The following is a 23,649-nucleotide window of genomic DNA, read 5'->3' as shown; positions in this document are numbered from 1 at the left end:
GAGAAGATAATACCCAAGGAAGAATCCACCTAGACTTCACTTATTACCTTTGAATTAGACGATTTATTCACTTGACTTAATCCATAGAAATCCCTAATTTATGTTAATACCCATTTCGAGACTAAAAACAATTGACTCTAGGTTGATTAATCGAAATCTCTTTTTAATTAAAACCCTATTGTCGCATTAACTCGAGCTATGGATTCCTTTATTAGATTTGACTCTAATCTGGCAGATTTATGTCATCCTATCTCTAGGATTGCATGCAACTCCGCTTAATTATGAATGATCTACTATTTAAACATGGACTTTTCCTCCACTGAATAAGCACATCAAAAACCTGAATTAATATCCTGGAATATTAAAACAAGGGTAAAACTCACAATTAGGAATAAGAACAAGTATTTATCATATAGTTAAAATAGTAATAAAATTTGTCTCAGGTTTAATCCCCCTTAGGTATTTAGCGAGTTTAGTTCTTAATAATAATGGAAAACATCTCAAAGTTTGGAAAACAACAAAACATAAAGAAACCCAAAGAACTTCTAGGAGATTGGATGGAAATCTTCAGTCTTGATGTAGATCCTGCCTCCGAGGTGATTCCGATGACTTTCCTTGAGTATTTCTTGCTTTCTACTCTGCGTGCCTCTTTAATCCTCTTTTAGAGTGTTTATATAGACTTTCGAATGCCCAAAATAGCCTAAAATTAACCTTTTTCGAGTAGAACTAGACTTAAGCTCGACAGGGACACGGCCGTGTGCCACGCCCGTGTGAAGGTGCTCAGGCCGTGTACAATTCTGACTTGGATTAATGTCGACACCGCCATGACACACGGGCGTGTGGTCTACCTGTGTGTCACACACGGGCGTGTGATCTACCCGTGTGTCATACATGGGCGTGTGGATCACCCGTGTGGAAGTGCCAAGGCCGTGTGCTACGCTAAATTAGGCCCATTTTATCCATTTTTGGCCCGTTTCTTACTCTTTTCGCCTTCCTATGCTAACCTAAGTGTAAAACATGAATTTAAAGGATTAGGAGCATCGAATTCAATAAAACCAAGGAAAAATCATCCATAAATATGCCAAGCATGGGGTAAAAATATGTATATATTATGGCTTATCAAATATCCCCACACTTAAGCATTTGCTTGTCCTCAAGCAAAATCCTCAACTCACAATTAAAGTAAATCCTTCTCAACTTATAATTCTCATCGATAATGTTCGAAATAATTCACAAGTAATCATACATTAAGAGCTTAACTAAAAGAACATTAAAGTTTCAAACAATCCAAATTGAGCATTTCAATCATAAAATCATAGGTACCCCCCTTTATCTAAGTAATCACCCTTTAATTCCAAATTGACAAAGTTGACATCCTCACTAATGATTCACTCAAATCACTTAAAGTGTTTAAGGTTCAATAATCAAGCACTCAATAGTCAAACATGAAAAGTTATTACCATAGGCTTGTATGAAAATCAAATCTCCACCACTATAATGAAATGATACACAAATCAAAAGGTTTTTAACAGGGTTGTAATGGGGCTTGGGTTAAAGGTGTGGATAAATGCTGCAAAAGAGGGTTAGAATTGAGATTAATTTAATAAATTACCAGACTTAGAAAAAATAAAGCTAATCACTGAATTACAAAAAAGTGCCAGAATTTGAACTATTTGAAACTAATGATGTGAGCTTTTCTCAATATAACAACTTTAACTTATCCAAACTCTTTAGAACAATATGTAACTGAATGAATATAAATATACGTTTTTTTAAACAAGAACAAGAATGGAAAATACATAATAAGAAATAATTCAACAACTGGAATGAGCGAACATAATTAGGTAACTAATCAAATCAAATCTCTATAAAAGGGGAGTCAATAAAAAGGGAGAAATTCTTAACGGATCAAAAAAGGTTAAGTTGTGGGTTAATATTAAGGGGAAAATCAAGAAATATTAGTTAAGGCCCAAAGGGGTTCACTAAGGGTCAATTGTGTGGGTAGGCTTTTTATGGGGTAAATGGGTTAAAACCTAAGTGCCTTTATCATTTTCGTATATCAAATCAAAGGTGTGGTCTTGACATGCATAATCAAAGCAAAATCTAGAATAACAAATCAATGTTGACATACTTATAACCAATAAAATTAGTGAGCAAGAAATATATATGCTCTAAAAGGCTTAAGATCTCACGAAAATTATGGGTATTTGATGTCCATCCTGTGAATTCGAAACTTCAAGGTAACACCTCAATTCAGGGAAACAACTTATAAATTTTACTTCTCAAAAGTCAACTTATTATGCTCGATTCTCTAATGTTTTAAAGTTTAAACAATCAATGCAAGTTACCTATGATTTAATTCAAAACATATCAATAAAAATCATAAACCAATCAAAATTTACTCTAGTAATGATATGAGAAAATTATTTGAGAACAAGATAAAAATTCAGAGATTTTCTGATAATCACATAAATAACCTCCCCACACTTAAGATGTACATTGTCCTCAATGTACAAAGATAGATAATAGCAATATAAACATAATATCAGAAGAGAGGGAGAGAAGCGAAACTGTCCTGAATTTGGATGTAATCCTTGAAAGAGCAGAAACAGGTTTAGAGACATTGAAAGTGATATGTATGTGACATGTAGATAGATGTGAAGGTGGTGGTAGAGGTTGGGTTCCACAATCACAGTACCCAGCGAAGAGGTTATCGTGGTGGTTGGTGTCGTGATGGCTATGGTTGTGGTCGAGCAAGATATGGCAGTCGTGGAGGATTGTTTGTTTATTCCTTTGTAGTACCCATTGACCGAACCTTTTGAAACTGCGATGCCATCAATAATATTTAAGGGATTTATATGTATAAGGTTGTTATGGTCAGTAATAATAAAATAACTAGATAAAAGAAAATTCAGATTATACTAATAAAAATCTTGTAAGAAAATGATAACAAAAGTGTAAAAGAAAAGGAAAAATAAAAATAAAAGAAAAAGAAAAACAATTTGAAAATTAGATGGACTTAAAAGTCCTCGTCAAAAGGTGGATCGTGAGGTGGTGGTGCTGTAGTCGATATGTGAAAATGTTGGCAAATTTGTTGTAGTGTCGCCTCGATGCTGTTGAATTGCTAAGTGCAATATTGCTCAAAGCGATGAAGGTGGTCAAAAACTGCAGAAATGAAGCAGCTGCATGAACTGGTCAGTGACTCGGTGGTGGCTGTGAAGGTGGGTCCTCCTGAAATGCAAGGATATCATCAGGAATATTCTCGGTGTCATCTTCATCGGTAGCTTGTGCAAGTCGGTACTGAGAAGGGTTGGTACTAGGACACTCAGCTGCCATACTAGACCGCCAAGGCTGAATTAGACTGTTCCTGGGTCGTCATGCTCCACCATAATTGTTTGCATCTAGAACATCGAACATAGTTCTAAGGTGAACTCTAGATACGTCGGCTCGATGATGTTAAAGAATTGGTCCCACGAAGCGGTGGCTAAGAGGGCTCAAACCGAATCAGCTAGATGGACCTGCTCTAGTGCGGTCCAATCAATGCAACGGCCCACCCCTAGGGGTCAGGGCTGTAGAATCTAAAATAGTTCCTTCTGGGGCCTTGGTGGAAATTGGAGGAATGGATGTCATATCTCAGCGGTGGGGCCAGAGGAGGATGTCGCTCCTTTTTGTTTTTTAGAGGCAGGGACCATAGCCTTCTTGCTTTTTGGATTTGTCATGATATCTGTAAAAGTAAAAGACGAAGTCATCAATAAAATAATCCCCAATTTTGTAATCAAACATCTAAGTATTTCAAAATAATAAATCGCTCTTAAGACTAAGTGGTGATGTTGCATATGAATCAAAGAGCCAAAGGGATATTAATAAATAAAAGGGAACAATAGTACTAAAACGAAACAAAGCCGAGCTAAAAGATAAATCAAGTTATAGTTAAAATTAGGAATACCAGGAATAGTGATTAAGAATAAGAATGACTAAGAACTGTCATAGACTAAATATAAACATGAAATTATTCTTATAGATAAAGAAGTACTTAAACAGGGACCAAGATGCAAATGAGATGTAGAAAGTAGATAGTGATGATTCTAATCATGGAGTGTGTAGGGCAGGAATAAATGATAACCAATGAAACACAAAAAACGAAAGAAGACTAATAGAGATGATAAGTGAACGTAGCAATATATAAGTCAGATTCTATCAATAGTAAATTCGAAGATTACTAAACAAAAATCAAAGTCATAACCATGGACATTATCAGCAGTGGAAAGAAAAACCAAGAAAATAAAATAAAACAAGAATTAAAATAAAGAGAGTAAAAGAAATGAAGATAATGGAGAGAAAAGGATGGAGAAACGTAGTAGTGCTTAATGGTGCTCGATGCGTGTGCGGGGTGAGTAGGTCGACTGGAGTGGTGCGTGATGAGAGGTGAAGGGGATGAGGGAGAAGGGGAAAGGAGAGGGGGAAGGGGAAGAAAGGAAAAAGGGAGAAGGAGAAGGGGGGCTGGTTGGGGAAGATAGGAGAATGGTGAAGGTTTTATATGAAGGGAGATAAATTAGGGTTAAGGGAGGGTTATAAAAAGGGGGACACAGTCGTGTAAGCCCCATTTTGGGCCACACAGCCGTGGCACACGCCCGTGTGGTGTGTTCCTATCTCATGTTTTTTGTGAAATCTTAGTCACTGTCGCACACGGTCCCTTGGCCACGCCCGTATGCATGTTCGTTTGTTTCTCCTATGTCGTGGTATGTCCAACACGCCCGTGTTCATGACTTGTGCTTGTGGTATGATGTTTTAAGTCAGTATCGTACACAGCCCATAGACAAGCCCATGTGTCTAGGCTGTGTGGCCCACACGGCCACATCCCACGGCCATGTGGTGCTCTCTTCATTTCTCCCACGCCCGTGTTCAATCCAACACGCTCGTGTCAATTAATCAGGATTGCGCACGGCCTTTAAGAATGGCCCTAGCCTCAGCCCGTGTTCTATTCTGACTTCGTTTATCATTTTGATTTTTGGGCAAGTTCTCACATGGCCTCAAGCATGCCCGTGTTACAGGTCGTGTGGCTCCCACGGTCGCCTTGCACGGCTGTGGCAATTTGTCACAGCCCATGTCTCTGCTGATTTATTTGGGAAATTAAAGTACAGTTTCACCACGATCTGGGACATGCTCGTGTCCCTTAGCCATGTGGTGCACACGGTCGTGTCGCACGGCCGTGGCTATTTATCGCAGCCCATGTATCATTCTATTTTGGGGAAAATGTTTATCCTGTTTTAGCACGATCATGGCCATGCCCGTGTCTTCGGACCGTAGGGGTCCCACGGCCTAAAACATGCCTCTGTGTTAGGCCGTGTGTGCCAAGAATACTTGTAGTTAGATTGTAAAACATAAGGAAAAACAAACTAAGTTATTTAGTGAGGTTAGTGTTCGGGTTGCCTCCCGAAAAGCACTTATTTAAAGTCTAAGCTCGACTTTTACCTTGTGCTTATTAGGCGGGTTCGTGGAGTCGTAGCTCCTCTCCATTGTCTTTAAAATCGTCACCATTATAGAGTTTAAGATGATGTCCATTTACCTTAAACGTGCCTTGAGTTGGGTGGCTTACCTCTACTGTGCCATATGGAAAGATAGTTTGGACTACGAATGGACCTGACCATCATGATTTAAGCTTCCCAGGAAACAATTTGAGCCTTGAGTTGTATAACAGGACAAGATCTTCAACTTCAAATTGCTTGTTTTGCTTTAAACGAGCATTATGGTGGCGCTTTGTTGCTTCCTTGTATATTCATGAATTCTTATAGGCATTAGCTCGCCATTCATCTAACTCGTTCAGCTGCATCAATCTCCTTGATAAACATGTCAAATTGCATATTTTTTGTGCTTAATTTGGTTTATTGATGAACTGAACCCTGCTAATTAAGTGTTTTTATGATTTAATGCTTGCTGTGGATGCAATTGATCAAAATCGTCGAAAAGGGGCCAAATTAGAAGAAAATTATTGAATGGGCCAAAGCGAAAAGATGGAGCAAGCCAAGGACTAGTCATAAATTTGACTTTGTAAAAACCAAAATAGGAAATTCTATTTTAAGTTTATTTTAATTTTATTTATTTTAATTATTATTATTTTAGATTTTATATTAATTTTTAAGCTATTTTAGTAAACTCTATCTATATAAATAGGGGTTTTAGTTCTTAAGAAATCATCCATTAATCAATTATCTTTACATTCCTATTTCATTCGAATTCCATTATCCACCTTGTTTTTCTTTTTCTTAATTCAATTGAGCATTAGATTATTTTGTCTTCTTTTACAAAATTTGTCTAATTCTCTTTGCAAATATTTTTCCTATCCATTTCCACTACCTTTTTCATATAATTTCTATCATTTCCATAACCTTCAAGCATGATTAAATTCATGCCACACTAAACCCTTTCGCTTTTAAGTTTGTTTACCCCGTCAAAAACCCGTGAGTTACTTAACCCGAGCTGTTTAACTCCCAACTTTCGATATTTATTATTTCTCCAGATTAAGAGTATGACTTCGTCAACTCACAAAGTCTAGACAACACTAAGTCAAAAAAGACGTCGTTTGAGTTAGTGTGGCAAGACGTATAGTTGAAATTCCGAAAGGATTGATTGTCTAATTGGTCTTCCGTGAACACATTGGCGTGCCAAGTGGGGATTGCTATTTGCTTCCGTCAAGGGAAGTAGTAACCGGATTTAAATGTCCCAAACATTTGAGGGCATTGGTTCGAGCTAGGCTCTTTTAGAACGCAAAGCTGCCGGAGTTCTAAATCACGAACGTTTCGTAGGTTGTCTGATCGGTAAGGGTTAGTTATAGGACGTTCCATAACTAATTTACACAAGGAAGAGTTGGTGTTCGAGGCGTCCTTGGTAGCTGTAACTAGCTTATCGGAAAAGAGGAGTTCACCTAATTTCAAGGAACGGGTCAAAGACGGGAAAACCCGTGCTTAAGGCTGAGCTAAGTTTTATTGATTTTCCTTTAAATTATTTCGTTATTTATTTTTATTTCATTTTTTACTTTTTACTTTTTACTTTTTACGTTTTCTTGTGTTTATTTCAGGTTTCATATTTTATTTCCCCCCAAATGTTGAGGGCACGACAACTGTCCAGACACTAATCTGGTCAAGAATTAAACAATTTTCAGTAATTTCAGTCTCTGTGGGATTGACCCTACTCCCTATACTACTTTAATTTGCAACTAGGTGTAGGTTTATATTGGTGGAATCGACAGCCATCACTCCTTTCACCTGCGAGTTGGGGATCAAAGTTTAGAAATTTTATAGCCTAGAATGCTTTATGTTCCAATTCAAACGGTAAATGACAACTCTTCCCATAAACAAGTCTGTAAGGGGATGTTCCTATGGAGATCTTAAAAGCGGTCCTATAGGCCTATAAAGCATCATCTATTTTCTTTGCCTAATCTTTCCTATTTGACTCTATAATCTTTTCTAGAATGCGTTTAAGTTCTCAGTTAGCGACTTTGATTTGTCTACTAGTTTGAGGATGGCAAGGGGTAGCTGTTCTGTGGTAAACTCTATATTTCTTAAGGGTTTTATCAGATTGAGTATTACAGAATTGAGTGCCCCTATCACTAATGATTACGCTAGGTGTTCCAAAATCGAGAGAAAAGTTTCTTAAGGAACTTCACCACTACTCTAGCATCATTAGTAGGTAAGGCTTGGGCTTCCACCCATTTAGACATATAATCAACGGCTATTAATATGTATTTATTCCGAAATGAGCTAGGGAATGAACCCATGAAATCAATACCCCATAGATCAAATATTTCACATGAGAGCATGTAAGTTTGGGGTATTTCATCACGTTTAGAGATATTACCTGTTCGTTGGCATTTATCGCAAGTAGCAACATACGTGTTGGCGTCTTTGAATAGTGTGGGCCAGTAAAAACCTGATTCGAGTGTTTTATGTGCGGTCCTAGTTTCACTGTAATGTCCTCTAGTCGGTCCTGAGTGGCAATGCTCCAAAATTTTAATTGCTTCTGTCTTTGTAACGCATCTTCGAATTACTTGATCTGCACATATACGAAAAAGAAAAGGTTCTTCCTAAAAATATTTTTCACATCAGTGAAGAATCGCTTCTTTTGTTGATGTGTCAAGCCTTTTGGTATAATGTTAGCGGCTAAATAATTCACAATGTCTGCAAACCAAGGTTCCTCAGAGTCAGATATAGCAAAAATTGTTCTTCAGTGAATGAGTCATTTATCTCCTATTCATTTAGTCCATTGAGATGTGGGTTTTCTAATCTGGATAGATGATCTGCTCCGAGATTTTTTGCTCCTTTTATTTTTTTCTCCTTTCTTATCTTGAATTACTAAATTGAATTCCTGCAACAATAAAATCAATCTTATTAGTCGAGGTTTTGCATCTGTTTTAGTAAGGAGGTAACGAAGAGCTGAATGGTCAGTGTGAACGACAACTTTAGATAATATTAAATATGGTCTAAATTTATCGAATGCAAAAACCATAGCCAACAATTCTTTCTCAGTCGTCGTATAATTTTCTAGTGCAGCTGTCAAAGTTTTGCTAGCATAATAAATCGGTTGAAAGTGCTTGTCTTTCCGCTGTCCAAGAACCGCACCTACTGCAAAATCAGTCGCATTACACATTAGTTCAAAAGGTAAATTCTAATCAGGTGCAACTACAGTCAGAGCGTTAATTAATTTATCCTTAAGAGTATTGAACTCTTCTAAACAATCCTGACTGAAATTGAAAGGTACATCTTTCTCTAGCAACTTCGTTAAAGGCTTAGCTATTTTAGAAACGTCCTTAATAAATCTTCTATAAAATCTAGCGTGACCCAAAAAGCTACGAATAGCTTAACTTAATTAGGGGAGGTAGTTTCTCAATAGTTTCAACTTTTGATTTATCAACCTTGATTCTCTTACTAGAAATTTTGTGGCTTAACACAATCCCTTCACGAACCATGAAGTGACATTTTTCCCAATTCAGTATAAGATTTGTTTCCTCACATCTAATTAAAACTCGTTTTAAATTTTTGAGACAAAGATGGAAAGAGTGACTGAATACCGAGAAGTCATCCATAAATATCTCCATAATGTCTTCCACGAGTTCATCAAAAATGGCTAACAAGCATCACTGAAAAGTAGTAGGAGCATACATAATCCAAAAGGAATTTGTCGAAAAGCAAGCGTACCGTATGGACATGTAAATGTTGTTTTCTCTTGGTCCTCAGGAGCTATTGGGATTTGGAAATAACCAGAGAGTCCATCTAGGAAGCAGTAATACATGTGGCTAGATAATCTTTCCAACATCTGATCAATGAATGGTAGGGGAAAGTGATCTTTTCTTGTGCCATCGTTCAATTTCCTATAGTCAATGCAGACTCTCCATCCCGTGACTGTTCGTGTTGGAATTAATTCGTTCTTCTCATTGGCCACGACAGTTATGCCTCATTTCTTAGGAACAACCTGCATAGGACTCACCCAGGAACTATCAGAAATAGGATAAATAATTCCAGCATCTAGAAGTTTAATTACCTCAGCTTTTACGACTTCTTTCATGTTAGGATTCAATCGTCTTTGAGCTTGCACACAGGGTTTGAATTCATCTTCCATTAAAATTTTATGTGTGCAAAAAGAAGGGTTAATCCCTCTTATGTCATAAATCTTCCAAGCTATGGCTCTTTTATGCTCCTTTAATACTTTGAGTAACTCGTCTTTTTAGGTTGGCTGTAAATCTGAAGCAATAATTACTGGTAATATGGAATTATCTTTAAGAAACGCGTATTCTAAGTGATCTGGTAATTGCTTTAACTCCAATTTAGGCAGTTCTTCAGCAGAGGGCTTTAATTTCAATTCATTTTTTACCTCAATACCCTCGTAGCTCTTCTGTCTCAGTGAAGGCTCATTGGAATTTAGTTCAGCTTTTATCTTACCTATCTCAGAATCATCATCATTTACCTCCTCTCCTTGGGCAAGACACAGTTCCAACGTGTCCTTATGTACGATTTCCTGTAAAGAGTCTTGAGTTGCATGATCAATAGAGTCAATAAAATAACATGAGTCATCCTGTTCGCTAGAAAATCTCATGGCATCATGAACTTTAAAAATAATCTCTTCGTCACCTACTCTAAGCACAAGTTTACCATCACCCACATCAATAACAACCATAGCAGTGGCTAAAAATGGACAACCTAAAATTAAAGGCACCTCAACATCCTCATCCATGTCAAGCACAACAAAATCAATAGGGAATATAAATTTATCTACTTTTACAAGTACGTCCTCTATAATACCCCTAGGATATTTAACAGATTTATCAGCTAGTTGAATACTCATCCTAGTGGGTTTCGATTCCCCAAGACCAAGTTGCTTGAACATTTTATGTAATGACCCAAAATTCATGGGCACCAAAAAAGTGAGTTATAGGGCCTTCGTTTTAGTGAAATAAGTTTGAAAATAATTATTAGAAATATTTATGAGTTTAGTAGTGTGTCTAATTAGGTTTTAATTAGGTGAATTTAGCTTAATTTAGAGTGATTAGTAAAAGAACTAAATTGAATAAGGGTAAAAGTTTAATTCTAAAGTAATAGAAAATAAAAAGGATTAAAATGGTAATTAAACCATTTACAAAAGTTGAGGCGGCATATATGTATTAAAATCTAAGATTTTATTTAGGTTATATTTAAATATTATATATAATTATTATAATTATTAATTAACATTATGGTTTTATATTAGATTATTATTATTAGTATTATTATTAAATAAATTAAATAGTAGATAATTGTATGGTAATAAAAAATGTACATGTGTAAAAATTATATTGGTACATTTGTAATTTAAATACTCAAATTACTTATAATTTAAGTATAAAGATATTTTATAATAATTAATTGTATTAATTATATTATGAGATTTTTATATAATAAATAAATTAAAGTTATGACAAATGTATGAGGATGATAGGGTACAAATGTAATAATATGTATGTGTACAAATGCAATATATGTAATTGATATTAAAATAGATATTTATTTATTATTATTATTATGTTAAAGATATTTATTAAATTAAATAAATAAATTATGAGATTTTTGTTTGATAAACAAATTAAATAATGACAATTTTAATAAAATTATTAGTACAAATGTAGAAATATAAGTGTGACCAATTGTAATACTAATATTTATTTTTAAATAGATATTTATTGAGTTAATTAAATAAAAAGTAAAGGAAATATAAAAGAGAAATAAAGAAACAAAAGAGAATAGAAACATAATTGAAAACGGGAAGCAGGGGAGAAAAAGAGAAAGAAAAAAGGAAAGAAAAATAAAAGAGAAAACTAAGGATTTGAAGCTTGAAGCTGTGATTGGTAAGTTAATTAAGTCCTTTCTAGTTAATCTTGATGTTTTAGAAGTTCTAAACAAGGTTTTATTGAAATTAAGTTGATATTTCAAGAGTTAATAGGTGTTCAAGTAGGGTTTATGATGAACAAATTATGGAATTAGGGATTAAATTGAATGAATTCTAAGTTAGAATTGAATAAAAGATTAAATTGTAAAAGAAGTTATAAGTTTTATGTTGTAGGATTAAATTAAAGAAGTTTAGAAATTAGGAAAATATGCTGGAAATTTTATAGTTAAATATGAGTTTAGACAAAATTTGAATAGAAAAAGAGAGTGAATTGGATTAAGAAAGTAAGTAAGTTGAGTTAGGATTAAATTGGGAATAAGGTAAGAATTGTTTAGAAATTTAATTATTTATTATAATTAATGCTGTAAATAATAATGTAAATTACTATTATTTTCGTAGCCAACAAAGAACTCGAGGCATCGACATTGAAAGGAAAGGAGAAAGCCATCGAGGATGAAAACGGGAGATTTACGGTTTGTATTACTATAATTCAAGTTATTTATTATTAAGTATTAATTTTAAATTTATTTATTTTATAGTAAGTAAATATTGAGGTAAGTAATTTTATTGAATTGAATTTAGAAAATTGAATTGAATGAGAAATACGTGTTAGTATTACTATAACTCTAATTTAATTATTTTTAATTGTTGAATTTTAAGTTAATATGCATGGTAAGTATTAGTATTAAATTGTATGAAATTAAATTGAATTGTGATTATATGTGAATAATTGAAATGCATATTGAATTGAGAAAGTGCATTGAATTATGAATATGTGAATTGAAAATTGATTGAAAAGTGGAAAATGGTTAAATTCAAAATGTGAGAAATTGCGATTGAATTGAATTGAGATTTATATGTGATTTGGAAACCCTATTAACTAGTCGGCCTGAGTCGGATATAGTTGGCATGCCATAGGTTGGGAAGAGTTCAGAGATACTTCGACCTTGAGTCGATGAGACACTGGGTGTCACTATTTTACTTCGGATAGATTCGAGGAGGTACTAGGTACCACTTTACTTCGGCTAGGCCGATGAGACATTGGGTGTCAACTTTGCTTCTAACTATCTGATGAGGCACTGGGTGCCAAATTGGTGTGTTTGGTTGGATCCGTGTATCCGCCAAAGTCCGAGTTATGTTAATAGGGTGAAAAATTGAAATGTGAATTTGAGGCATTGAAAGGAGAAAAAGAAATTAAAGTGTGAATTGAAATTGGAATTGTGATAGAAAGAGAAAAGTATGAGCAAAATGTTCATAAGCGGTTTAAATTCAAGTTTGTGAAAAATACATTGATTGATGAATAATTAATTTGAATTGTTATTATGAAATAATGAAAAAGAAAAAGAATTAATATATAAAAAATTAATTGTTATGTATTTTAATATTTATGTTTTTATTATTGATGATATAATTTGAATTATGGTAATACCACTGAGTATATCCATACTCAGCGTACGGTTGGTTCCATGCGCAGGTTAGTAGAAGTCAAGTGTCCCAGTTCAGCATCCAGAACATTCCCGACACCAACACAAAACTTGGTGATGTATTCTTCTTTTGATTAAGAGCGGCATGTACTTAGGAGTTGTTTAGGTCACTTGAATATGTTTAAATTTTGGTTTATAAAGAATGACTTATACTGTTAGATGATTCAGTGAAACGGGATGAAAAGTTTATGAAATTTTGATGTTTTGTTACTAAGTTGAAATGAAATGAATTAAGTTATCAATTAATTTTAAATGATGTTGTTATAACTATTTAATTAAATAATAAATTAAGGTTTTAGGTATAATTTAGGTGTATGTATATGTGAAATGAATTGGTTGAAATGCTAGAATTGGTTTGGTTGCGATTTAAAATTGCAGGGAAGGTTAGAAATTTATAAAGGGGTTATATTGAATTTTTATTAAAAAAAAGTAACTTAGTAATAGTTTATATGAATTTATGATTACTCTATAACAAGTTTGTGATTTATTTAAGAATTATTTGTAAATTATCCGATATGTTCAGTAATGCCTTGTAACCCTATTCCGACGAAGATTTCAGGTTAAGAGGTGTTACATTTTATATGGTATCAAATTAATGCTAGCGCTTAAATCAGCTAGTGCCTTCTCAACATTCAAACTACCAATTAAGAAGGGAATAGTAAAACTTCCTGGATCTTTCAGTTTGGTTGGCAGTTTATTTTGGAGTATGGCCGAGCATTCCTCGTTGAGTTTCTTTGTGGACAAGTCTTCAAACTTCCTTTTATTTGTTAGAAGCTCCTTTAAAACTTTTGCATATGTAGGCATCTACGAGATAGCTTCAACAAAAGGTAAATTAATATGCAATTGTTTAAAAAGTTCAAGAAATTTACCGAATTGTGCATCTATGCGGTCTTTCTTCAACTTCGCTGGGTATGGGATTAGTGGTTTATATTCCCTCAACACTGGTTTTTCATTGTTTTCGAGTTTTTCCTCCTCATCTTCTTTTCTGTCAGCTTCTGGTGGCAGCTTTTTTTCAGATTCAACTAACACCTTCCCACTCCTTAATATAACTACTTTCACATAATCTTTTGGATTGGGTTCGGTATTGCTAGGTAGGCTCCCTAGTGGTCTCTCTGAAATCTTCTTAGCCAGCTGTCCTATTTGATTCTCGAGCTCTTGAATTGATGCTTGCTGATTTTCAAGTGCAGTTTCAGTATTTTGAAAACGAGTTTCCACTACTGAGATAAATTTTTTCATCATCTCCTCAAGGTTCGGCTTTTTCTCTGGCTGGTAAGGCTGTTGTTGGAAGCCCGGAAGGGATGGTGGTCTTTGATTTCCTTAGCCTCCCCATGAGAAATTTGGGTGGTTCCTCCAACCTGCATTGTAATTGTTACTATAAGGATTATTTTGAAGTCGAGGATTATTACCCATATAGTTCATTTGCTCATTCTCCATGTTAGGGCTGTAGGATGGATAGTCTAAATTGCTCATTCCACCTCCACTTGCATCGCACTGCATTACTGGATGAACATGTGAAGAACAAAGTAAACCATCAATTTTTCTATTCAAAAGTTCTACCTGATTAGAGAGCATAGTAACCGAATAAACGTTAAAAATGCCGGTTTCTTTCGTCGGCTTTGTCCTCATGACTTGCCACTGATAATTATTCAGTGACATCTCTTCTATAAACTCATAAGCCTCTTCAGGTGTCTTATTGTTAATAGTCCCACCAGCAGCTGTGTCAATCATCTGTCTAGTTGAGGGATTCAAATGTTGTGAAAAGTTTGAACTTGTAGCCAAAGGGGTAACCCATGGCGAGGGCACCTTCTCAATAGATCCTTATATCTCTCCCATGCATCATAGAGTGTTTCTAAATCCATCTGCACAAAAGAAGAAATATCATTCATTAGTTTAGCCATTTTAGCCGGCGAAAAATATTTTAGTAAAAATTTTTCGGTCATTTGTTCCCAAGCAGTGATTGACCCTCGTGGTAACGAGTTTAACCACTGTTTAGCTTTGTTCCTCAATGAGAATGGAAACAACCGAAGGCAAATGACATCGTCAGAAACACCTTTTGACCTTAAAAGTGTCGTAGAGTTCCAGAAAATTTGCCAAATGAATGTTTGGATCCTCGTCCTACAAACCATCAAACTGAACAAACTGTTGTATCATTTGAATCGTGTTAGGTTTTAGTTCAAAATTATTTACAGCAACAGTAGGCCTAACTATACTCGATTCAGTTCCTGTTAAAGCAGGTTTAGCATAATCATACATAGTACGAGGAGCAGGATTCTGATTTACTGGATTTGCAGCAACCACATGAGGTAACGGATTTTTCTGATTATTAGCCATCTCCTCGGTTGTAGTATGGATATCGTCCTCTTGCCCTTCCTCTATGTATTGTATGCTTCACCTTATTTCTCTTCAGTTTCTGCGAGCTGTGCTCTCGATCTCATTGTCGAAAAGTAGAGGTCCTGATGGGGTTCTTCTATTCATAAACTATAAAAACCTACTAGAAGTAAATAAAAGAAAATTTAGTAATTAAAAATAAAAACAAAATTAAATTGCAATAAAAAATAAAAATTGACTAAAGTAATAAAAATTAAGCGTTTCTAATATCTAAGTTCCCCGACAACGACACCAAAAACTTGATGGTCGTGAAACTAACTAAAAATTAGACTTAAGGCAAGTGCACCTATCGAACAATAGTATAGTTATGGTGAGACCAGAAATATCGTATCCACAAGGACTAAAAGTACTAGTAATTACTATCTTCCTATTATCTAGCCTAAAATTTAAAAGAATGTTTTATCTAAAACTAATTATCTAATTAACTAAGATTGCGACAGAGATTAAAGTTGAAAAATACTTTTTGGAAAATCGATGGAGAAGACAATACCCAAGGAAGAATCCACCTAGTCTTCACTTATTACCTTAGAATTAGATGATTTATTCACTTGACTTAATCCGTAGAAATCCCTGATTTATGTTAATATCCCTTTCGAGACTAAAAACAACTGACTCTAGGTTGATTAATCGAAATCTCTTTCTAATTAAAACCCCTATTGTCGCATTAACTCGAGCTATGGATTCCTTTATTAGATTTGACTCTAGTCCGACAGATTTATGTCGTCCTATCTCTAGGATTGCATGCAACTCTGCTTAATTATGAATGATCTACTCTTTAAACAGAGACTTTTCCTCCACTGAATAAGCACATCAAAAACCTGAATTAATATCCTGGAATATTAAAACAAGGGTAAAACTCACAATTAAGAATAAAAAAAAGTATTTATCATATAGTTCAAATAGTAATAAGATTCGTCTTAGGTTCCATCTCCCTTAGGTATTTAGGGAGTTTAGTTTATAATAATAATGGAAAACATCTCAAATTTTGAAAAAAAACAAAACATAAAGAAACCCAAAGAACTTCTAAGAGATTGGATGGAAATCTTCAGTCTTGATGTAGATCCTACCTTCGAGGTTATTCTGATGGCTTTCCTTGAGTATTTCTTACTTTCTACTCTGCGTGCCGCTTTAATCCTCTTCTAGGGTATTTATATAGACTTTCGAATGCCCAAAATAGCCCAAAATTAGTTTATTTTCTGAGTAGAATTAGACTTGGGCTCGACAAGGACACGGCCGTGTGCCACCCCTGTGTGAAGGTGCTCAGGCTGGTGCAATTCTGACTTGGATTAATGTCGACACAGCCATGACACACGGGCCTGTGGTCTACCTGTGTGTCACGCACGGGCGTATGGTCTACCCGTGTGTCACACACGGGCGTGTGGTCTACCCATGTGTTACACAGGGTGTGTGGATCACCCGTGTGGAAGTGCCAAGGTTGTGTGCTACGCTGAATTAGGCCCATTTTGTCCGTTTTTGGCCCGTTTCTTGCTCTTTTTGCCTTCTTATGCTCACCTAAGTGTAAAATATGAATTTAAAGGATTAGGAGCATCGAATTCAATAAAACCAAGGAAAAATCATCCATAAATATGCCAAGCATTGGGTAAAAATATGTATATATTACGGCTTATCATTTTGTAGGCAAGTCTAAACCTTTCCTCCACCTGAAACAAAACCCACATTAGCCTAACTATGTATAGTTCATTATTAGTGTAAGATACCATAGTAATACAAAGAACAATTAAGAGAAAATACAAAGAACAATTGAAAATGAATATACTTAGAAATCTTGTAACATCCTGAATTTGGGGCCTAGAAGAGTTGGGTTTTGAGTCTGGGATTCGAATAGAAGAAAACCTGAATAATTAGGAAGTTTTAAATATTATCGCTTCGAAAAATAAAATTTATTTTATTAAATTACCACTAGAAAATTTTTACTGTATTTATTATTACGGATATTTTAAATTTTTATGAAATTTTTATCAGATTTATTATTAGAAAAATATTATCAGATGTATGTTTGAAAATTTTATGAAAATTATTATTATTTATCTGTATTATTGATATTTGAAATTTTATTATTAGATATATTTATAAAATTATTATTATTATTGGAAAGGAAAAAAATATTAGTTGTAACGCATACGATTTTCGGATTTTTTTGGGTTTTGTGATTTTAGTAAATCTTGAAATTTTCATGTTCTAAATATTGGAATTATGTTTAAATGTGTTAGTAGACCTTTAGAAGGCCCAAGACTAAGCTAAACACGGTAAAATATCAAGGTGGGATTTTTAAGTGAATAGGAGATTTGGTTAAGTGGGCTTTTAAGAAGAACTGCGTAAGTTATGACACAAATAAGGCCTTGGTAAAGTGGCAAGGTGACGCCACTAAGTTCCTAAAAAAGTGGCGCTTGGGAAGGAATTGGAGGTCCAGGGTTCAAGTTGTAAGGTAGGCATATTGTTTTTCTTTTAATTTTTAGGCATGTACTAGGCATGTGATCACACAAGTAAATTTCGACAAGGGCCTTAGAGAGATGGGCCGATTGCTCTAATTTAATATTAGGTTAGGTTCTTTTCTTTTCTATCTTGGAGAATTAGGGTTAGCCACCGAAAGCTTTCTTTCATCTTTTCTCAATTCTCACAAAGCCAAAAACACAAGTCTATTTCTTATTGTGCCAAATTTTCTTCTTCTTTTTCCTCCATGTTTTCTCTTCCTTTATGCTTCTCCTTCTAGTCAAACCTTCCGACCATCTTATTCACCTTCTTTGTCGATCCCATCTTCCATTAAACCTTCATCACCAATCACCATTAAAAGACCGAAATCCGAAAACTCACTACTTGTGCCGATTTCTCCAAAGCCAAACCCTCCAAGATTTTTGTTCCTTGTGATCAACATTCATCTTCTCTAAACCCTTAATATCTGCTTAAACAACGTTACTCCAAGGTTATAGCCTCAAACCATCATCTTCTTCATCACCTAAAAAGCGAAATACCATAGATTTAGGGACTTATAGCCGAAACTTCAGATCTTCTAGATTTGAGTTCTACCATCGTTTAGAGGATAAATCTGCATCAGATCTACGTAGAAATAAAATAGGAACAAGTGGTAAGTGCTCATCACTTCAGATCTAGTCTTATTTTACAACTTCGAAAAAGCCGAAATCCCTAAAATCTAGAGAGGCTGTCGATTTGGGCATGTGGCTCTAAAGGATTTTAACTGATGTTTTCTGTCAATGATTAGTGTCTTCTTAAGTGTTGGATTGAAGGCGTGGAGTTGGAGGAATCGGATTCGAGATAGCTATCGACTTTGGTAAAAGGTAAGGTTTCAAAGGCTTTTTTAGGGATATGGTTCGATCATGGATAAGTAAGTTTTGGGGGTTTAGTGATTATGCTTTGTAAATAAGAACTATGCTAATCGATTGTAGGTTATCGAAAGAGATCTCAGTAGTGATTATCGCGAAATGTGTGTACCTAACACCTTTCTTTAGTTCAATTCTAAGAAAAGCCAAATGTCAAATTCCGCATTTCATGGTCATGTGGGTATGCGAATGCTCTCAAGTCATAGAATAATTGTTAGATCTGGCACCGCAAGGTGGTAAGCACGTTCGCGTGATGTTTTAGCGTGTTTTCGGAAAAAGGGGCTCGATGGGCCAAAAATGGGCCCAATGGGCTTACGGACCAATATGGGTAAGAGATGGGCAAATTAGCCTGTTAGGTAGATGGTGGAATCAAATTGCATAAAACTAATAAAAATTACTGAATTAGCTTGTGTAGCAGCGTAGATCACGAAATTACCCCTAAAGAGCAAAATTACCGATATACCCCTAGGGTTTTAAATTGGCTGAACTGCATGATTGATCAATGTTGTATTTTACATGATATGCTTTTATTAATATCTGTTGCATGGGGTTGGGGTATTAATGGAGGAAGTACTGAAAGTGGTTCATCCACATACTGGAGGCTTTGCCTCAATGACTGAATTTGAGCGCTGCTGTCGCAACCGTGGTGTGTGTAGGTTGGGTGGGTTGAGATATTCCCACATGGTGTGTAGGGTTGGTACAGGCGGTGTAGCGGTTGGTGGGTTGAGTAGTCTCCCGCATGGGCTTGCATTCATTATTACTTGTTGTTACACATGTTATTGAACTAGGCCTATGGGCCACACTGTTATGTAAAAGGGGCTAAGGCCTTGCTCTCAGATTCGGAAAGGGCTTCGCCTCTGTGTAATCGTTATCTGAATAGGGCTTAGGCCCAATGGGCTCGAGCTGAATTGGGCTTTGGATGGGTTTCAGATACACCGAGTTTTCCCAAACTCACCCCTTCCTCTTCCATCCTTGCAGTGAGCCCTAGAATTGGTGGACTTGGAGTCAAGGGGATTCAGAGTGGCCATGAAGATTAATTGCCGATTTTAAAGAAGTTTAGCCTTTAATTGGATTATTTTATTTTTATTATGGTTAAAGTTGTAATAAGGCCGCTATTTTTAATTACTTTTATTGTGGGGATTATTAAACTGGCTAGCACTAGGGTTCGTTTTTATAAAATCTACTTGTTTTTAAAAGATCACGATGACGCGCAAAGTTTCCGCAAAGTAAATGTTTTCCCAAGAAAAATAAATAATTTAAGCAAACGTTTTGCAACCTTAATCATTTTCTTAAGATGGTCATAATCAAACGGTTTTCTCAAAATTATACAAGATGTTAGAGTGTGGCAATGGCGGTGTGCATGTCTAGGATTGGATCCGAAGAGAGCTTGGTACTTAAGCAGTCCGACGGACTCACCTCCTCTTTTTCCTGGTTTCCTACCTGGTGCGCAGCTTCCATTCACTTTAACTTACTTTTAAAAGTGTCTTTACAACACCAACTCATTTTTCCAAACTAAGTGTTTTGAACGCATCAATGTGGCGCATCGATCCGGTCATAACATCCGTGCCGGGTTTGGGGTGTTACATTTAGTGGTATCGAGCTCAGTTGCAACAACTCGGCTGTGGATCGGGTCCGAAAATCTTTTCAAAAACTTGGGCCTAAGAAGGGTATTTTTGGAAATAGTAAGTTTTTTGAAGATGTTCAAGTTTTTCTATCTGTTAAACGGGGTTAAATCAATAGTTGTAAAATAAAAGTGTTTATAAATGAAATCTTTTTTTTTTCGATAAAACAAAAACATGGGTTTTTATGGACTGATTAGGAAGTGGCACACTGAATCCCCGACACCAAGTCTGTAAGTATTTCTGTTCCTCATATTACACTGTATTAAGATATTATTGTAGATAGAACTGAGACCATATCATGACATTATAACTAGGGCAACCCTAAAAACTCTAGAATACCGAGATTGTAGCTAGGCTATGATTCTGTGAAAATAGAAACTGGAAAATACTATCTCTGCATAAGACATGTGAATAAATTGTAAAATATTTGAGACCTTTGTAGTTATTTGATATGTGTATTGGTAATGTAGAGCATTGATATGGATTCTGAGGGTAAGCAAAGTCTGCCAACTTTGGGTAGCGGTAACTCAGAGCTTGGTACTGAGGCACTGGCCGAGTTAGTAAGGAAAGTGGTAGAGGAAGTATTGGATACCAAAATTAAGGAAATTAGGGAAACGCTTCAAGCAGGGTGCTTGGAGTGTAAGAAAAGGAAGGATTCTAGTTCTCAGAAAACCAAGCCTCGTTCTGTGAAACATGTTAAGGCACGACCAAACTATCCAATCTGCAAAGACTGCAACGGACGTCATTCGGGTGAATGCCATAGGAAGACAGGAGCATGTCGCAGATATGGGTCCAAGGAGCATCGAGCTCGGGATTGCCAAGTTTATTTTATTTAAATATATGTTACGAGTTGTATGCGTGCCTGATAAACGTTTCTTTATTTTGTAATTGGATGTTCGGGTCGTATTAAAATTATTTAGATCGAGTCTTGCGCATGAAAGCATAGTGGTTTGACTTGAGTAATACGGTTAGTTGATAGTTTGAAATTTCGAGGACGAAATTTTTTAAGGAGGGTAGAGTTGTAACATCCTCGAATTTGGGGCCTAGAAGAGTTGGGTTTTGAGTCCAGGATTCAATAGAAGAAAACCCGAATAATTAGGAAGTTTTAAATATTATCGTTTCGAAAAATAAAAATTTATTTTATTAAATTACCACTAGAAAATTTTTACCGTATTTATTATTACGGATATTTTAAATTTTTATGAAATTTTTATTGTATTTATTATTAGAAAAATATTATTGTATGTATGTTTGAAAATTTTATGAAAATTATTATTATTTATCGTATTATTGATATTTGAAATTTTTATTATTAGATATATTTATAAAATTATTATTATTGGAAAGGAAAAAAAATATTAGTTGTAGCATACGATTTTCTGGATTTTTTGGGTTTTGTGATTTTAGTAAATCTTGAAATTTTCATGTTCTAAATATTGGAATTATGTTTAAATGTGTTAGTAGACCTTTAGAAGGCCCAAGACTAAGCTAAACACGGTAAAATATCAAGGTGGGATTTTTAAGTGAATAGGAGATTTGGTTAAGTGGGCTTTTAAGAAGAACTCGTAAGTTATGACACAAATAAGGCCTTGGTAAGTGGCAAGTTGACGCCACTAAGTTCCTAAAAAAGTGGCGCTGGGAAGGAATTGGAGGTCCAGGTTCAAGTTGTAAGGTAGGCATATTGTTTTTCTTTTAATTTTAGGCATGTACTAGGCATGTGATCACACAAGTAAATTTCGACAAGGGCCTTAGAGATGGTCCGATTGCTCTAATTTAATATTAGGGTTAGGTTCTTTTCTTTTCTATCTTGGAGAATTAGGGTTAGCCACCAAAGCTTTCTTTCATCTTTTCTCAATTCTCACAAAAGCCAAAAACACAAGTCTATTTCTCATTGTGCCAATTTTCTTCTTCTCTTTTCCTCCATGTTTTCTCTTCCTTTATGCTTCTCCTTCTAGCCAAACCTTCGACCATCTTATTCACCTTCTTTGTCGATCCCATCTTCCATTAAACCTTCATCACCAATCACCATTAAAAGACCAAACTCACGAAAACTCACTACTTGTGCCGATTTCTCCAAAGCCAAACCCTCCAGTATTTTTGTTCCTTGTGATCAACATTCATCTTCTCTAAACCCTTAATATCTGCTTTAACGTTACTCCAAGGTTATAGCCTCAAACCATCATCTTCTTCATCACCTAAAAAGCAAATACCATAGATTTAGGGACTTATAGCCAAACTTCAGATCTTCTAGATTCGAGTTCTACCATCGTTTAGAGGATAAATCGCATCGATCTACGAGAAATCAAATAGGAACAAGTGGTAAGTGCTCATCACTTGATCTAGTCTTATTTTACAACTTCAAAAAGCCAAATCCCTAAAATCTAGAGGTTGTCGATTTGGGCATGTGGCTCTAAAGGCTTTTAACTGATGTTTTCTGTCAATGATTAGTGTCTTCTTAAGTGTTGGATTGAAGGCGTGGGAGTTGGAGGAATCGGATTCGGAGATAGCTATCGACTTTGGTAAAAAGGTAAGGTTTCAAAGGCTTTTTTAGGGATATGGTTCGATCATGGATAAGTAAGTTTTGGGGGTTTAGTGATTATGGTTTGTAAATAAGAACTATGCTAATCGATTGTAGGTTATCGAAAGAGATCTCAGTAGCAGTTATCGCGAAACAGGTGTGTACCGAACACCTTTCTTTAGTTTAATTCGGCAAAAGCCGAAATGCCGAAATTCCGGCATTTCATGGTCATGTGGGTATGCGAATGCTCTCAAGTCATAGAATAATTGTTAGATCTGGCACCACAAGGTGGTAAGCACGTTTATGTGATGTTTTAGCGTATTTTCTAAAAAGGCTCGATGGGCCAAAAGCGGGCCCAATGGGCTTACTGGACCAATATGGGTAAGAGATGGGCAAATTAGCACATTAGGTAGATGGTGGAATCAAATTGCATAAAACTAATAAAAATTACTGAATTAGCTTGTGTAGCAACAGAGATCACTTAAATTACCCTAAAGAGCAAAATTACCGATATACCCCTAGGGTTTTAAATTGGTGAATGCATGATTGATCAATGTTGTATTTTACATGATATGCTTTTATTAATATCTGTTGCATGGGGTTGGGGTATTAATGGAGGAAGTACTGAAAGTGGTTCATCCACATACTGGAGGCTTTGCCTCAACTGACTGAAATTTGAGCAGCGTTGCTGCAACTGTGGTGTGTAGGGCTGGGTGGGTTGAGATATTCCCCACATGGTGTGTAGGGTTGGTACGGGGCAGTGTAGCGGTTGGTGGGTTGAGTAGTCTCCCCAGATGGGCTTGCATTCATTATTACTGTTGCTACACATGTTACTGAACTAGGCCTATGGGCCACACTGTTATGTAAAA

General features: G+C 35.5%; 1 non-coding gene and 1 pseudogene across 1 annotated transcript; one reads left to right on the top strand and one right to left on the bottom strand.

Annotated features, from left to right (window-relative positions):
- The window catches only part of LOC108473134 ((+)-delta-cadinene synthase isozyme XC14-like), a 68,786-nt pseudogene that overhangs the window by 4,690 nt on the left and 40,447 nt on the right, over positions 1-23,649 (bottom strand).
- LOC128284636 (small nucleolar RNA R71) lies at positions 14,682-14,788 on the top strand. The gene has a single exon (XR_008275058.1). It is a non-coding gene; the product is annotated as a small nucleolar RNA R71 (small nucleolar RNA).

The sequence above is a fragment of the Gossypium arboreum genome, chromosome 11 (genome assembly GCF_025698485.1).
Source record: "Gossypium arboreum isolate Shixiya-1 chromosome 11, ASM2569848v2, whole genome shotgun sequence".
Taxonomy (NCBI): domain Eukaryota; kingdom Viridiplantae; phylum Streptophyta; class Magnoliopsida; order Malvales; family Malvaceae; genus Gossypium; species Gossypium arboreum.
This window is presented reverse-complemented; position numbering and strand designations above follow the sequence as displayed.